Here is a 19,378-nt window from a genome sequence, read left to right as displayed (position 1 = left end):
CACGAACACATAATATTAAATAATGTTATGGTAATAAAATTTTCAGCTAATCAGTTAGATAAAAAATAATGTATAAATAATGTCATTGTATAAAACATTGCATAAAACATTTCTAAAATTAGGTATATACAGCAAGAAAATAACATATTGATTTGTAGAAAGAATCAGATGTGTTTTCTACAATGGCAATTTGATTTTCAATTACGAACATAGTTTTATTTTGCAGTATCTGTAAACACAGACGGTCTTCCACGGCTCCTCTTTGCAGAGTTTTTTTTTTCAGAAAAGAAGTGAAGCAGATACCAATATAAAACTTATCATGGTCAGTATTATTGAGTCTCAATGAGTTTATGGATTTGTTTTCTATCAATTGTTCTTAGGAAATTTATAAGTTCTATTTTGAATTGTTTTAACACCGTTATTGTTTTCAAGATTCCGGAATGAAATTGTAAATTTTGGGAGCTAAGTAATGATAACCTTTTTGTCCTATTGCTTTATTCATTCGTGGAACGATGTACTTATTTTTTTGTCTTGTAGAATGGGAGTGAGTCGTCACATTCGTTTCGATTCCATTAATGTCATGTCTAATACATACTTGTTTGAGATAAAGCTGTCTAATATCTAGCATTTTTGTTTCTGAGTAGAGAGAGTCACTTGAGTATCTTGGTCCTTTATCACAAATCATTCGGAGAAATTTTCTTTGAGACACTTCAAGTATATTAAGGTAAGTTCGCGATACACCCCCCCACCCGATTATTCCATAATTCAAGTGCGTTTCCACCAAACTTTGGTAGACAATTATTTTTTGTTTGTATTCAAGGTACGATTTGATTTGTTTGAATCGAAATAGAATACAACGCAACTTTTTAGCAAGATATGAGATATGTTCGTCCCATCTTAGGTGTGGGTCAAGGATTATTCCCAGATATTTTAGTTTGTGTTCAGGTCGAATCGAAAGATCTTGCTGTATTTTCAAGATATAACTGGGCAGAGATGCTTCTCGACTACTGAATGGTAAGTAAAACGTTTTTTTCAAAATTTATGGACAAAAGTCTATTATCGAGCCAATCTTTTAAATTATTCAAGTCATTTTCAGTTTTTGTTTTCAGGTCATGCCAGTTGTCAGCAGTATATATAATGACTGTGTCATCTGCAAAGCTGAGTATTTTCCCTTCTTTTTCTTGCAAAAATAGATTATTTAAATATATCGAGAATAATAAGGGTCCCATTACTGTTCCTTGAGGAACTCCACAGGTAATTATTCTTTCTGAGCTTATATCGCTTTCAATTCTAACTTTTTGTTTTCTATTAGTTAAGTAGCTTTCGAGTAAATTATATGCCATTCCCCTTACACCGATTTCATGTAATGTTTCAAGTAGTATATGATGGTCAACTGTATCGAAAGCTTTCCTCAGATCGAGGAAAACTCCTATTACTGGTAAGTCATTATCTACACATTCATAAATGATGTTTGTCAGCTTCAGGATGGCATCTTGTGTGGATTTTTTCTCTCTGAAGCCAAATTGGGATGATGATAGAAGATTATATTTGTTTAAAAACCTATTGAGTCGCATTTTCATTATTTTTTCTATTATTTTGGTCAAAGATGTAATGAGAGATATTGGTCTGTAGTTCGTGATTTTTTGTTTGTCTCCACTTTTGTGTATTGGAGTAACAATTGATATTTTGAAAGCTTCAGGAAAATAGCCTAATTCGAAAGATTTATTTATGATGCTTGTTAGTGGTTTGCTTATGTATTTTGAGAGTAACTTTAATGTTTCCCCTTTTATTCCATCATATCCAGGTGCTTTTTTATTTTTCAATTGATGAATGATATTTTCGACTTCTCTTTCACTTGTTGGCCAAGCAATTTCACGCTATCATTTGAGGGGCCTACAGTGGAGAATTGAAGACGATGTGTCTTATTGGTATTCAATTTCATATTATTTGTTAGAAACCAAGTATTAGCTTTATTTTCAATGTCTTCCGATATTTCTGTTAGTTTGTTGATACTATTTCCACTGTAGATTAAGGTGGTATCATCAGCATAAAGAATTGTTTTATTTGGCGCTATAAAATCGCAGAAATCATTTACGTAGATGATAAAAAGTAAGGACCCAAGGATAGATCCTTGAGAGACTCCATGTACTACAGGTTTGAAGCTAGAAATGGTATTATTGCAAGAAACAGCTTGATATCTATTTGTGAGGTACGATTTGATAAGTGTTTACGAAACTCCTTTCACCCCATAATATTGTAATTTTTCAAGTAACAGCGTGTGTGACACGCAGTCAAAAGCCTTAGATATATCAAAACGTGTAATGGCAGTATGCAGTCCATCTTCAAGGCCATCAATGACATATCCAACTATATCTAAAACAGCTTGCGAGGTGGATCTTTCTTTGCGGAAACCATATTGGGAGTTTGAGAAAAAATTATTTGTTTCAAAATAGGAATAAAGGCTTATTTTTAAAATTATTTCAACAATTTTACTAAAAATTGAGATAATAGAAATAGGACGGAAATTATCCAAGGAAGAAATATCTCTTTTTTTAAATATTGGGATCACTTTGGAGAACTTAAAAGAATCCGGAAATATGCCTGTTTCAAAAATCAGATTTACTAACATGGTTAACGGGTATAGTATGATGTCGAGTGTTTCCTTGATAATAGAACTATTTAAATCTTGGCCATCTAGGCGGTTTGAATCTTTTAGAGATTTTACCGCTTCTGTGATTTCAAGCTCGGTAACGGGCTTGAGAAAAAAGGTGTTGCAGGGAGCTGGAAAAGTTTTGTAAATCAGGTATGAGTAATTTAGGTAAAGATTTTATGATACTTTCAACAATATCCACAAAAAAGTCATTGAAATTTTCCGGTGAGATATGGGAAGCAATTTGATAAGTTCTTTTATTTCGTTCGAAATTGATGATCTTCCAGCAAGCATTAGATTTATTTTTTGCTGAACGAATGTAATCATCATAAGCTCGTTTTTTAGCAAGTTTTATTTGCTGTTTATAGTCCCTCTTTAGGTACTTATATAGCTCAACATCAGAATAATCTTTGCTCAGGACAGCTATAAGTTTGACGTTAGTCAATGTCTTTCTGAAAGTTTTCAGGGAATCATCGAACCGGATTACTGGAGATTTATTGGTAATAGGTATGGATTTCCTTAGAGGCATGTGTTTGTGAACCAAAGAAGTGTACCTGTTGGACAAATATGAAGCAAGCATGTTAATATCGGTAGAGCTTTTAAAAATATCCCAGTTCGTTTCCGAAAGGGAGGATTTTAGTTTATTCAAAGTTGCTTTGATTATTCTCCTGGAATAATTAGTTTTATTGATTAGTTTAGGTTTTTATTTAAAATGATATATTGGGCCTTGTGGTCAGCTATACAGGGTTCAAAAACTCCTGTATGAATATAATCACTATTCAAATTTGTGAGAATATTGTCGATTTGATTACCAGCTTTCACCATAACATTTAGGAGATTTTCTAGATTACTGAAAAACAAATCGATATCGCCATTGCAAGACCTATAGACAATGATGATTTTAATTTTAGGATTCATCAATTCTATGCCGCAAAATTCGGCATTTAGTTCACTTTTATACAGCTGTTAGTTTAAGGGGTGGAAATCAAAAGTATTTTTTATAAATAGTGCAGTACCTGTATGTATAGTTGGTTGTCATATCTCAGCCTTCGAGATAAGCCATTCAGTGGACGGGTTGAAGTGAATATTGGAAAATAACACGACATATTATTATATGTATATTTAATTTTTATCATTTAGTGAAAGTACTCAAGTACAATATTCTTCATTGATATTTCTTGATCATTCGATTGGTTCAATTTCAAAGTGTATGTCAAGATCAGTAGAATTGTCTCTTGGTGCTACTTCTACGTTTCTATCCTTCACCAACAGAATAAGATTTGCATTGCAAGCTGTACCAATAGTTGCATCGGAATTAATGAAGAATTGCTGATTCTGCCTTGAATGTTTACCATAAACCATGACATTTTGACCAATTTTGCAGCCTTTCTGTATATCCATTGCTAAACTAGAATCATAAAAATATATTTTTTAGCTTCATATGATTACGTAGAGAGCACCACATCAAATATATAAACAAAGCGAAATTTGTCTTCACCTGGAATAGCAGAATAGCTATTAAAAAATGTTATATTTGAAAACTTGAGAAAAAAAATCAATGATGACAAATTGATGACGCTCGCTTTGTTAGGTTATAACAGTTGTTATGGTGCGCGCCAAGATAATTGAGGCTATGGCATTTGTAATTAAACGGACATACGCATATTCACACGCATGTGTACATACATATGTAACAACTGTTATGTCATATAATACAAACAAAATCAACAATGTCCATCACAGTATCATTTATAATGCTTCCAGCGAGATCGAATTTTTCACAAAGAAACCGTAATGCAATTAGATCATAGAATATTGCGAATCGATGCACTGCAGATGAAGAAATCGAACGAGAAGAGCGCCGTTTCAGTGTTGCCAGGTCTATTGTTGGTCCCATATATTTAGAGTAAAATCTGAATGGTGATCAATATTTCGACAGAACTTGTGCTAGCATTAACCCAGAAATGAGTTCGGAATTAGACTGTTTTACTATCAGCAGGTTCACGAGAAACATTTTGAACATTTACTTAAATAATTTTCTGTTCAAGATAAGTAATAACGAGGTCAAAATAAAATGCTATCATTGTATGCCCTTGAAATTAACATGCATTTTTTGCAGAAGATTTTATCAATTTATGTCTCTTTGTAATGAATATTTATTCAAAAAACCGAATTAACGAAATTCCTACTCTCAAATTCAACCATCAACTCAATTTCAATTGGAATACCTTCAGTAAGTATAGCTAGACTTCGAGCTTCATAAATACAATGTAAAAAAGTTGATAACACAACATTCGTTAATTCTAAGACGGTACAATACAAAACCCACATGCCAGTACGCCAGGTGAGCTTATTTAATAATGAAATTAAACATTGATTTGATTGAGAAGTTATGAAACTGTTTCAAATGTGTCAGCTGAGTGGGATGTTCAAAAAACTGATCATCACGACAAATAAATACTCAACTGATCGAGGTTACTATTTCCTCTTCAAAAAAGTTCAAACATATTTTTTGGTGACTTTAATAACCAGGAAATAAAAACCTTCAACCATTATTTCCGAAATGACGACGAATAACGAAATTATCAAGGTTCGTTGAAAAAGCAATTCCTCTCAAAAAATGTATGTTTTCTTCAAAAGGAATATTGTTATTTTCGTTTGAAATCAATAATAAATTCAGAGAATATTTGAGAAAATAGAGAAAGTTGAAGATTTTTCTTTCAATGTCTCCGTAACGACCATATGATTTTTTCGTGGAGTGAATAGTTTATTCGGTGGATAGCTAATGCATCGTCCCAATTTTTGCCAACGTGGACCAAATTTCCTTAACATTTGATAATGTTAAAAAACCCGAACCTCTTTCATTAATTCCAAAAAGAGTCATTCAATCGATTTCAGTAAAATTCTGCTGTTGAACAGCAAGCAGCAAAAAAGCAGGGAGTTTTGCGAGGAATCTCACACAAATGTCTGAGAAACCAAATTAAATGATTGCGATGGTTATATCCAGGGAAGTAATTTTTCTGGCAGGCAAGCTAAGAGAGATGATTTTTACAGATATCAAATGGCTTTGATTTTCATTACGTGATAACTCACCCTTGTCTCTCACTATTGATAATGAAATGGCCTTTTTGATTGCATTCCAATATCCACTTCTGGCCCTCAGAATCGTCAGGCTCAGCAACTTCAACATTAGACCCTTTGCCGTCAAAGACTAATCCTGACTTCTTGGATTTTATGCGCACTTAAGCCTCTGTCAGACCTGAAAGTGATCGAGATTTCAGTTGTTTGGAGGTATCTTACTGATCATAATGAATAATATCACTAAATAATGTATGTAAACTCACATGTCAATACAGCGACAACAAAAAAGAAGTAGAAATAACTGGGAAAGTTTGAAGCCATTCTGAAAATTAATAATAAGATTATTTTCTAGAGAAGTCATTTTTCTAACAGTTGCTACATATACAGGCCGTTTTTTAGCTGATCTCACTATTTATATTTCGGAAACAGTAAAACCTACTGTTCGGTATTCACCTGTTCTTGTATGTGGGTTCAGGTTTGTTTATTATTATTATTACTGTTAACATTTCATCACTGGTGACAAAGACTTTACGCGCGGAGGTCAGAGGGACGGTCGTGAATGGAAAAGACTTGAAACAAGACATGTTTTGTGAAGTAAAAATTATAAATATCTACATTGAAAAACCTATGGATTAAAAAAAAACCCAAACACACAAATTATAATCCAGAACTTTCGTGAAATCCTACAACATCATGAAGAATTCATCGAAATTTACACAGATGCATCCAAAACAGATTCTGGAGTAGGAGCAGCAGTTGTTACACCTGAGACTACCCTAACCTATAAACTACCGGAAACCAATAGGATTCTCACAGGGGAACTCTTCGCAATCCTGCAAGCGCTACGATTCGTAAAATCGAGCACATCTAAAAGGTTCATGATTATATCAGATTCATTAAGCTCTCTACAAATACTTCGTCGAATATACGTAAACCATCCATTAGGAAAACTGAATAAAAGAGAACTTTTTATCATCCAATCATTGAAGAAAGAAATAATATTACTTTGGGTTCCTTCACATACAGGAATAACTGGAAATGAATCGACCGATAAAAGTTCTCGAGAAGCAATCAATAACCCGAACCAGGCTGCGCTGCAATACACTCTTTCGATAGACATGAAATCCTACATCCAAAACAAGATGAAGAACGTTTGGAATACTGATTGGCAGGCCTCACAATCGAAACCACAAGAAGTCAAACAAAACGTAGGACCGTGGCAAAATCATTTAACGAAAAGAAGAGAACAAGTGACAATCACCAGACTCTTCCTAGGACACACCAAGCTCACACACGAATACCTGCTGTCAGGACAAAATGAACCAACTTGTGATATTTGTGAAGTTCAACTAACTGTGAAACATATTATGCAATGCCCTCTATTCCAAACTGAGAGAGACACATTTAAGATATCCTCTAATTTGAAAGAAATGTTAGACTATAAATTTTATTTATCAACTCCACCGCTAATGACCCAAAAGGTTGATGCGGTTTATTGAAATAAAAAAAAACCTACGGATTAATACTCAAAATAGGATAATTAAATTTTCTGCCTGTAACTTGTCCATAACAAAATGAATACTTATATGTTTATTGTTTAAATTGAAAGGGCTATATTTTTTAAAAGTGATTGATTTTTGGGAAAGAAAGTTTCTGGCATTCTACTACTCCATCTTGATACAAAAATATATGTGAACCTGCCAAAGAAAAAAGGAAGCAATCAATTTCAAAAGAAGTAACTCTATACATAGATGTGTAGATTATGCAAAGAAATAACTTTCACACAAACTGGAAGAAAAGGCCCTCCTGAAACAACTACTTTCATTTAATTACACGAAAGAAAAATTCTTTCGAAGCAAATACTTTTATATATAAACACTGAATTATACAAAAAAACTTTTCCGTACTCAGTTTGTATTCCAAACATTCGTTCTGGAACTGACTCAGATATTATTCACAGGATTTCTACACATGTAAGTGAAATTTTTACCATTCATTTAGTTGTGTAGAAATTCTGTGAATGATATCTGATTCTGTTCCATAACGGATACATTGAAAACACGTTCCCCACACCAGAAAAAAAATTACGGTCTCTCAGTCATAATGATCTCTTGAGAACGCTAACTTGGTTAGCGAAACGCGCGTCGAGAAACCGTAATTTTTGTTCTGGTGTTAGAAAAGTGTTTTCAGTAGATTCATTTAACGCCAGAGTTTCCAATACGAACTATCCATAACGAATGTTTGGAATATAAAGTTAGTAGAGAAAAGTGTTTTCATTATTAAACAATTTATATTAGCTTAACCTGTATGTATGTATGTCTGTATGTTTGTTTGTTTGTAACGCTCAAGCTCGGGATCTGTATTCGACAGAAATATCGACATTATTGCTTGATCTATTCGCGGGCAGATGGCGCTGTACGTAGCCTTCTTGATATAATTCACTTTACATGTATTTCTTCATTTGAAAAAATCATTTTTTTCATCATCACTCACGCCTGCAGCCCTATTTGTAACCCTCCTTTGCGCACCTGCTGCCTTGGTAGCTGATTTTTTCAGGCTCACTCTCCGGAACCGGAAAATATCAATGGTCATTTTTCTAAACAATATACGGCTGATTGATTCCAAAGTTTAGATAAAATAAATATACTTTGAAAAGACTAAAAAACACGCTTTTATAGCATACGAAACTAAAAAATGAAAATTAAATATAGTTTAAATAACAAAAAACACACATAAAGAACATCGAACTAAAAAGTTAAAAATATTTTTTAAATAAGCTTAAAACAATAACAAACGAAAAATACTTGTATTATTGTGAAAAAAGCGTGGGCGCTTTGTGCCATATTTTTTTTATATCAAGCGCCCGTCCCTTTTTTCACGATAATACTAGTATTTTTCGTTCATTATTGTTTTAAGCTTATTTAAAAAAAATACTTTTGACTTTTCAGTTCGATGTTCTTCAAAAGCGTGTTTTTTACTTTTTTAGACTATTTTTTTTGTATAATTCAGTTCACATAAAAGTATTTGTTTCGAAAGAATTTTTCCTTTGAAAGTAAATGACTTTTTTCGATGATCTAGTAATTTTTTGGAAAAATATAATGGCTTTTTGTTAAATTCAGTGACTTTTGTTGAATTTTTGTAACATTTCAGTAAATATAATGACTAATCTAATGACAAAATCGATAGTAATTATATCTACATAAAGACTTTTTGAGAAATCTAGTTACGAAGATGTCAAAATTTAAAGAAATCTTGTAAAAAATTCAACAGATTTGATCTGTCATTTTTTTAAGACATTTGTATGAAAAAATGAGAATTTTTCTATTTATGAACATTTAATTAAAACAACAATAAAAATTAATTGGCGCTCCGGGGCGACTTAATTGATTCCAGTGGCGCATTTGCTTTTTCAGCTGCAGGAAAACCCGGAAAAACCTGCAGCACCACATCATCTGAAGATCTTGATCTAACAATGTCCTCTCTTTTATAAAACAAAATGTAGGGTGTCACCAGAGGCTCCAATAAATTCAATGCATCGCGAGAACACTTAGTGACACGACTATCGTCAAACTTAAACCAGCCCGTTTCTTCTTTGACCAAGGCGTAATAATGACCAAATTCAACGCCAGAACCACAGTGAACAATGACTGCATGAATATTATAATAGTGGTCTGCTAGGTTGAAATGTTCATCTATTTCGAACCTTCCAAAGAGTTTCTTGCTTCCGTTAGAGGTTGAGTCTTGTTTGAAAATCATCAGCGTTATTATTATATTGACTGGTGCCTCAGATATACTTGTTTCCTTATAATAGTCAGTTAGTTTGGCGCATGTTTGACAATGCAGTCGATCATCACCTGTTAAAAATTCCATTTTCAGATGATTTAACAATAAGCTTTGCACGGACTGGTTATTAGGAAAAGCTAGATGAAGTTCCAGAAATTCAGTTTTCGGTACTTCTTGAACATTTACCACAAAGTAAACAAGTGAGGATTTTTCCAACAAAAGATTTACAAACACAAGACGAGATGGGCTGTACGGAATCATTCAGTCCAGAGCGGTCAGGAGTATTGATTTTGCTATTGTTTAGCTCACGAAGAGTATTCAACAAGAACCCCAAGAATTCGGAACAATCCTCTTGTTCTATATATTCTTCACTTCACTTGCGTTGACACGGTCGCGGCTTCCCATCTCACCGAAAGTTCCAAGTCTGCTGGAACTGTAGCATTGTCTGGCGAGAAATTGAAAAGAAAAAAATACCAAAATCTTGTTCAAAATCTGTTTCATCCAGTAGCGGTTGAAACTTTTGGTGTTTATGGCCCGAAGTCTCTGTTATTCGTTCTTGAACTTGGAAGGAGAATAGGCCAAGCAACGAAAGATCACCGTTCTACCTCTTTTTTGATAGAAAGAATTAGTATTGCTATTCAACGTGGCAATGCTGCTTCAGTACTTTCTATTCCTCCTACACATAATTTTGATGAGATCATGCATTGCCCTAATTTCAGTACGGAATTGAAACCTCTTCGAAACAAGCCGAGATATGTGGATATTCATCAGTCTCCTATCAAGGTTAATTCACAAGTGATTGATCCACTTTCTTCTTTTTCGGTGCGGTCAGTGGACTCAGGTCATTCTTGGTCTCCAAATATGAGTTGCAGTCCTCGTAGAACTGGTTCCCTTTCAGTGGAAGAGCTTCATGAAGCAAGAGCCGAGTCGATCCCTCTACGAAACCCTTTTTGACTTGGAAGGATCGATCGCAGCTTGAGAAATGGTTCTTAAGGAGATTCTGTGAAACATGTTCTTCCTTAGGAATCAGTAGATAGTTGTCCTGCAAATCTAGAGAAGAAAATTGGATTGGATAATTTAGGAAACACTTGCTAACATTTTACAAGTGTTGTTCATGACGAAGAATTTCAAGAACGAAGTTTTAATGATGAACGAGAACGGGAATGTTTCCTACTTATTCATCAAACTCAAACACCTGTTCATGCAGTTGCAGTTTCGTAAGAAGGTATCATCTTTCCCTCCAACCGATTTCCTGTAGTCTTTGAAGTCCACTAGATACTCGTTAGGATAGACAACAAGAGGATTGTTCCGAATTCTTGGGGTTCTTGTTGAATACTCTTCGTGAGCAAAACGATAGCAAAATCAATACTCCTGACCGCTCTGGACTGAATGATTCCCTACAGCCCATCTCGTCTTGTGTTGGTAAATCTTTTGCTAGAAAAATCTTCACTTGTTTACTTTGTGGTAAATGTTCAAGAAGTACCGAAAACTCATGTGAATTTCTGGAACTTCATCTAGCTTTTTCTAATATGACTAATAACCAGTCCGTGCAAAGCTTATTGTTAAATCATCTGAAAATGGAATTTTTAACAGGTGATGATCGACTGTATTGTCAAACATGCACCAAACTAACTGACTGTTATAAGTAAACAAGTATATATATATATATATATATATATATATATATATATATATATATATATATATATATATATATATATGTATATATCTAGAATATTTATATATTCTATACAGTTCAGTGACTAGGAAATGGGAATCTATGCTTTGATTGTGATTGCTATTTTCAAAAAACCCCAAAAACTATACGCTTATGAATAATCAGCCCTCGGGATGAAGAAATTGATCTAATTATTACTGAACTCAAAAATGCTGTTGAAAACATTCTTTGTTTTTCATGTTACATACGAGAGGGGTAACTTAAGAGTCTAAAGGTGGTAGACTTTGAATATTTCAAAGAGCTGAATCGTGGAAAATGACTACGAATTCAAAAATGTTCAAAATAATTTGCTTCAAACAACATTCCTTCAAAATATCAAGACATATGCTCCAAATAATTTCCCTAAAAATAAGTAGCGAGCTCGAATAGGATTGAAATCAACATAGTAATTCAAAAACTTACTTTTCAAGATGAAGACACCAACACCATGAACTCATAGTGGCACTGAGTGACTATATATATCGAATGAATTTTCTGTACGAGGTCTGTTCAGAAAATTAGGTGAATGTTTAAATTTCGCGGGCTACGTACATTCACTTGGTTACATCAGTACACTTGTCTCGAACATATATTCACAGTTTCATCTAACTAGCATATTGAATGTTTGGTGAAAGGCATTTTGCGAGTTTGGCGATTTTCTGCTATCGAAAAAAAGGATCAAAGAAATCAGATTTTATGTAAAAAATGGAATTGAGTGCTCAAAAACACTTGAAGAGTTCACAGTGGCATACGGTGATTTTACTCTCAGTAAAATCATTATAAGTGGTACAAGCTTTTCACAGAAGGTCTAGAAGATGTGATGTGAATGACGACGCTCGCCATGGACGCCCCAGCATATCACCAACCAATGAAAATATTGAGGAGGTGTTGTTATGGAGGATCGTCGAGTCACTAATAGAGAGTTGCTGAGGATGTCGTCATATCGGTTGGTCCATGCCACGCAATTTTTTCGGAAATTTTAGGCATGAAGCATGTGGCAGCGAAGTTCGTTTCAAAAATGCTATAAAACTGGTTATGACATCGAAACCAATCGTTCATCTAGCCACATGATCGTATGCTCAATGAGGAGTATTATCACTTGCGAGAAGCAATACGTAGAAAATGTCCGTCATTGCCTGTTCGTATTTTTTTGGCCAAAAACAACACCGTAATCATTCCTCACAAGTGTATATCTGAGAGGACTACTTCGAAGGGGACAAAATAGAAATTGATGAATGAATAAATATGTTTTGACAAAAATAGAAATTTACCTCATCTTTTGAACACACCTCGTATGTTCCCCGTCCCATTTACACTATTGACATGTTCATCCAATGTTCATCGCGATTTGGGATTGTTTATATTAATGTCTGTGATTTTTACATAACCGATAAACAAGTTGTAATTATTCAACTTATTTAATTAGCTTATAGTCTCCATTTTCAGACGAAAAATAATCGATAACCTGTAGATAAACTAAATGAAGATATACAACTCAATATTTTAGTCAGCTAAGCCGTTGACAACAATGAAAGAAATACGATTTACCTTAAAAGAGAAGCCCGAGGAAAATTCATAAAATTATGTATACAGGATATGTTTAATAATCAATGGTTTGAAGAAAAAATATTATGCTACATACTGAATGTTAACGGAAAAGTAGCATCATTTGTTTTGCTATCAGAAATGGATGATAATCTCTCAAAAATGCATAGAAACCCCAAAATGATGAATTATATTTTCTCACGACCTGAAAATCGACACAAAGCCTACAAAAGGAAACTGAGAGAATTTGAGAAAACAGGAAATTCAATTTATAGCGTTCTGTAATAGTCTAGATTCAAAAAACCTGTTTGAAAAATATTATTGTAAACATATCAATGGAATTGTATTCATGAATATTCCCAAGTATGCTTTTTTAATTTATAAATAATTCCTTCCTACGTTAGTCACCCCATCCCCTTTCCGAACCTACTCACCCTGTTGAGTGCGAAGAATCATACAGAAAAACTGAGATATTTTCTTTGGACTTTTACAGTTTTATTTTTTTTATCTCAAAAACAATTGTCCTCTCTTCTGTGTAAACAAACGTGTAACTAACAAAATCAAATTGACATAAAATATACAGCATGTAATAAAATTACAAACGATGCTGCAACTCTCGAACTCCAACATTCTCCCACCTTTTGCAATGTTGAATTGCAAAACAGCTAACTTATATATCGATCAGGAATCTTGACCAATCGTCCTGACCTAGTACACACAGGGACGGCTTTCTCTGGAACCCTTTCTTCTCCTGTAGTTGAAGATTGTTTGCTTTCCTGATTTGGATGATCTTCTTTGGTTGTTTCGTCTTCATACGGAGTTACTTTGGAATTTGAAATGGGTCGTTTTACGAGTTTGCCCAGTGTTTCTGGTTCTCCATTAGAGTTTGAAATTTCTAGTGGGTAGATTCGTTGAAACGGACGTATGAATCCACCTGTAGTTGTTTGAAGGTGATTGAAAATGTTTCATGATGAATTTCACTAGTTCGGACTTCCATTGTCTACTATATAAAATGATTTGAAATCCCTGAAACAACTAAAAAAGAAGAATTAAAAATGAGATAGCTGATAAATAATAATTATATCAACCAAAATAAACCTGAAATGAAATAATAGTGAAATAAAATACAAGTAAAAATAGAACAATTGAATAAAAAAAAATAAGAAATGAAAAAAGAAAAAAAATAAAAAAAAAATAAAAAGTGAAGAGATTCCAAGTCACGTTAGTTCACGACGTTTCGATTGTTAGTATCTACAATCGTCTTCGGGTGATGACTGGACTGATTCCTCCGAGAGATGACTATTTATAGGTCGTTCGAGTACTTTCACTTATCCCCGCTTTCCATTTTCCGCTTCACTGGTTCCGTGGGAGATGACCGTAGAGATGAACGTAGAGCTCTGAACGGCCTACGTAGAGACAACACCATCAAGATCCCACCTGCAGATAAAGGAAACGCTAGTGTGGTAATGGATACCGTTCTCTACGAACAGAAGATCGAAGAGGTTCTTCAGAAGGGACGATACACAAAGATCGTACGGGACCCTACTGCATCAATCGAAAGGAAGTTGTACCAGATTTTAAAAAAACACCAAGTCTATTTTTCGGACAAGGAAAGATCATCGCTAACACTGCACCACAGTAAGCCCCCTCACTTGTATGGACTACCCAAAATCCACAAGAAGGACGTTCCGCTTAGATCAATCATCAGCTCCAGAGATTCGGCTACTCAAAACTTATCTAGATTTTTACTTCCCTTAATACAACCATTACAAGGAAAAACATCGTCTTTCGTGAAGAATTCAAGGCATTTTGTCGAACTACTAGGGTCAATTGAGGTCACACAGGAAGATCAACTAATTAGTTTCGACGTGGCCTTTACACCAACGTTCCGGTCGAAGAAGCACTCCAAATCATACAGAGAAAGCTATCCGAAGACGGGAACCTGAAAGAGAGAACGAATCTACCTATAGAAGTAATCATGGAATTACTAGGATGCTGTGTACGTAACTGTTATTTCCAACTGAAGGACGAATTTTTTACACAAGATGAGGGACTGCCAATGGGTTCGCCACAATCACCAGTCATAGCCAACATATATATGGAGTGGTTTCAAACTCTAGCCATTGAAGAAGCCCACAAGAAACCGCGAGTCTGGTTGAGATATGTTAACGACACCTTCTTAATATGGAACCATGGGAATACTGAACTAGACGCCTTCCTGAAACACATCAACAGCGTGAGACCTTCCATCGATTTCACAATGGAAAAGGAAATCCACAACGAATTGCCATTCTTAGACGTTTTGGTGAAGAGGAGCGACACTAAGTGGAAAACATCTGTATACCGAAAACCCACTCATACGGGGCAGTATCTGAACCACGAATCCAACCACCATCAATCGACTAAAAGAGGAATCATCAAGACTCTATTAGACCGTGCTTTTGGGCTCTGTAATACGAAGGAAGATCTCAAGAAGGAACTAGACATCATCAACAATGATCTTCAACGGAATGGCTACTCCAAAGCGATGGTAGAAAAGGTTTTGGCTAGAATACAGCAGTAGCCTCGCAAGGAAGAGAAGCACAACCACTGCTTGCACTTCCCTACATCAGAGGATTATCGGAGAGGATAAGAAGAATTGGTTCCAAGTACAACATCAGAACCTGCTTCAGATCCGGTAACACAATCCGTAGCAGCCTTACGAAAACCAGGCCATCAAACGTGGACTGCGATTCCAAGAATTGCATTTACCGGATACCTTGTGAGTGCGGAAAATCCTATATTGGTGAAACTAAGAGGCCATTGAATGTTCGCATTGCCGAGCACAAGGAACACACACAGCGAGGGGAAACCAGCAAATCAGGAATAGCACACCAGGTTTGGACCCATCAACACAACATCGAGTGGTCCCAAGCTGAGATCTTGCACAGAGAGGAACATTGGTTTAGGAAAAAATTCAAGGAAGCCGCATACATGTTGTCCAACAACGTATTCAGCCAAGCCAGCGTAGAAATACGCAACATATGAAAACCCATCATCAAGCGAAAAATGGCCAACTCCCGCCAAAACGGTCATCTCCCACGGAAACAGTGAAGCGAAAAATGGAAAGCGGGGATAAGTGAAAGTACTCGAACGACCTATAAATAGTCATCTCTCGGAGGAATCAGTCCAGTCATCACCCGAAGACGATTTTAGATACTAACAATCGAAACGTTGTGAACTAACGTGACTTGGAATCTCTCCACTTTTTATTTTTATTTTCTTTTTTCATTTCTTTATTTTCATTTATTCAATTGTTCTATTTTTACTTGTATTTTATTTCACTATTATTTCATTTCAGGTTTATTTTGGTTAATATAATTGTTATTTTCAGCTATTCATTTTCAATTCTTTTTTTTTAGTTGTTTCAGGGATTTCAAATCATTTTATATAGTAGACAATGGAAGTCCGAACTAGTGAAATTCATCATGAAACATTGTCAATCACCTTCAAACAAAAATATTGCTCTCTCACGTGGTGGTGCTGTTGCGAATCATTATTATTCAAGCAAATTAAACTGATTTTCAATGTTTCTTAATATCCTAAGTGAAAAAAATCTTTGTTATTTACTGACTGATTTCCTATTTTTCCTAATAACCTGAGTAAAAAATATCTTTTCTTTACTGAATAGATGTCTCCATCAATTCAATTTCACTTATTCACCTCAACAATATTTCCAACATCTATGGGCGGTTATTTCTTCAAACTGAAACATGTAATGACATGAAGTTACTATCTTCAAGTTGACGAATCAACCGCAAACGTATCATAATAAGGTAGACATTCTAAAGGAAAAATGCACATGGTGTTGATATAATTTATGTGCAAGGACTTCTAAAACGAGACTATCTTACCTACACGTTTTGTGAACTTGGACGCGGCTTGGTTTCGAACATTCGCCTACCGGACCACAGAACTCAAACCTTGAATGTAACTGACAATGGTGACTTGAAACACGTGAACATACTTTTTTGAATGATGAAATAGACATCCAGTGTACGTTACTCATTGGTTTTGAAGGTGGTTGACAATGTTTTGTGGTGCATTTCATTATAATAATAATAATATTGTTTATTATACATAAAAAAATACATTTATACATAAAAGAAAAAGGGTTAGCCAAACGTTATCTTCCACCCCTCTCAAAAATGATACAGTGAGTGTAAGAAAATGATTATAAAAATACTTATTTACTATCATAACAGTGATAGAGAAGAGAAAAAATAATAGATCATATAGTTGATAATAACTCTTAATATTCTTAACATTATTTTGGTCAATTTAACCATTTCATTGCACTACCATACATTGAATTTATTTTTGAAATCAGCACTGAGCAGTAAGCATCTGTGATTTTATTTATTTCTTAAATTGATGAATATTATGATTTAGAAGGGATTAAATTTCATTCAGATAAGAAGGGGCTATATAATTAAAACATCCTTGAAATTTGAAGTACAGTGCCTAGGTATGTTGAATGAATTAATTCTTAAATTGATCATATGTATGTCAGAATACCTGCTTAATAAACTATATAAATAACTAGGTGTTTTAATTCGAAGCAACTTAAACAAAAAAATTTTTATCAAATATTGGACTCAGTACCTCACATTCAGCTCCTTCATTTTTAATAAAAATGGTGTGACATGTTCACCATATGGTATACAGCATACGAATCGCATTCAAGCATTTTATATACGTTATAACTTCTGCTCGTTATATTGCGGCAAAAAATTGAAATACATCGAACAACAATACTCGATATGGGGGTAAATAAGACTTTTAACTAACCTGAGTTTCATTTCCTCCAATAAGTGATACTTGAATTTGTATAGCCATAGTTGGGACTTCCATTGTCTAATATGATATAAATTGATTTGAAATTCCTGAAATAATATGTAAAAAATTTAAAAAATCAGCTGAAAAATAACAGTTACATTTAGCAAAACAACTGAAATTACAATGAAATGAAATACAAGCAACCACCAAAAAATAAAAAAATTGAAATATTAACACGAGATAAAAATTAAAAAAATTATTAACAAGAAATGAAAATTAAAAAATTAATAAAAGAGTCCAAGCCAAGTTACTTCACGACGGTTCGATTGTTAGTATTCACAATCCGAATTTCTACTCACAACACATTTTATTGTTTTAAAACTATGAAAAACTATTATTTATTCTCACGTCAAATACTCTCGGAAATTATAATATAGGAACATGATGCCAGACTATGTCTGCATACGATACTTGGATTGGCTTTTAATGAGGGAAAGTGATGTATTTAACCCGGGGATTCCCCGCGATAACATCTGAACGCCAAGTAATGGTGCCAGACTAAATAAAAACGAATGATAAGAAAAGACAAAGATGAGAATTTTTTCAATTTAATTGTTTTATAATATAATATAGCTTATCAGAAACATAAATATATTCACGAATTTTCCATTCATATGCTCTCGTGTTATTAATAAAAAAATTATTGACTTGTATTTATGGATTTTCAATAATTAATAAAACTATTTTCGGCTTTGAGACGCGAAGCCCTTTGCACTGCGAGTTCGTGGGCGGTAACCTACGCGCCTCAGTGTATGATATCGATGTAATTCCATTACGAATGGTACTCAAATTCAATAGGAACGTCAGCGGCGGCTCGTCAGAGCAGGCAAGGGAGGCTTAGCCTCCCCATAAAATTTGAGGCTATTCATCGTAATAAATTAAAAGATATTGACAAATAATTATGATTATTTTTTTCTAAAAATGCTTGGGTATCATTATTTCCCCATTAATTTTTAATATAAATACATAATATGTCCGAAAAAACAATATCACTCACTACGTAGTACGTACCACACTGTATCCTGCATCAACAAAACTCAAACGCACCGCCCATGAACGAATAAACTATCAACCCGAAATAATTAATGTCATACTTTGCAAGGGAGCCAAGCCTCCGACCGCTTCAATAAACACAGGCTCCATGAGACCGATCCAACCAGCGACATACGTCCCGATTTGTAATTTCAGTTGCAGAAATTATAGCGTCAGAGGAGGCTTGCTCCAGTTCCAGTTGGTCTCCGTTAGTGTACGAATGCGTTTGTTTTTTATTCGATTATTCGGACGGGATGTCCTCCGGGGGGGGGTCGTAGTCGGTTTCCTTCGAGGGGGCGTGTCCTACGACTCAGCCCCCGCCGACCACATTTACCCTTCGCCGTAACGGCCGGCTGGCCTCCCAGACCTGAGCCCCAGGGATTTTAGGACTCAGTTCCTGTCTGGGTACGACGGGAGGTTGATTTGCTTCAGTTAGCTCTTGTGGAATTCTAAACTCCTTGTGAAAGTACTGACCCCGCCATGAGGCCACCCTCAAGCCTCTCTCGGCTTCAGGGTGACCCCCTGGCATTCCTCCACCCCCTAGCGCTTCTGATAGGTCGTCAGTATCCGGCTCGAACGAGGTGCGAGGCGCTCCTGTGCGCAACGCACCCCTCTCCTCCCAGGGATCGCTAAATGCTCCGACCTGGGGGCATCGCGACGCCTGGCGTCGGACGACCTTTGCTTCGACGCTG

The 19,378-nt window shown here is 35.0% G+C and overlaps 1 long non-coding RNA gene across 4 annotated transcripts; it reads right to left on the bottom strand.

Moving 5' to 3' along the window:
• Positions 1-3,755: 3,755 nt before the first annotated feature.
• LOC111517730 (uncharacterized) lies at positions 3,756-18,057 on the bottom strand. 4 transcript variants are annotated; one of them, XR_012467413.1, is made up of 5 exons: positions 17,954-18,057; positions 17,607-17,701; positions 5,995-6,053; positions 5,744-5,909; positions 3,756-4,058 (listed from the first exon to the last, which is right to left on the bottom strand). It is a non-coding gene; the product is annotated as an uncharacterized lncRNA (long non-coding RNA). The 4 variants fall into 4 exon arrangements; XR_012467412.1 differs by having other exon boundaries at positions 17,607-18,040; XR_012467414.1 differs by lacking the exons at positions 17,607-17,701; positions 17,954-18,057 and adding an exon at positions 12,503-12,640.
• Between the last annotated feature and the right edge of the window lie 1,321 nt (positions 18,058-19,378).

Source organism: Leptinotarsa decemlineata, unplaced genomic scaffold (assembly GCF_025532065.1).
Source record: "Leptinotarsa decemlineata unplaced genomic scaffold, Ldec_3_MD MMD2_tig00026336_RagTag_RagTag, whole genome shotgun sequence".
Classification (NCBI taxonomy): Eukaryota; Metazoa; Arthropoda; class Insecta; order Coleoptera; family Chrysomelidae; genus Leptinotarsa; species Leptinotarsa decemlineata.
This window is presented reverse-complemented; position numbering and strand designations above follow the sequence as displayed.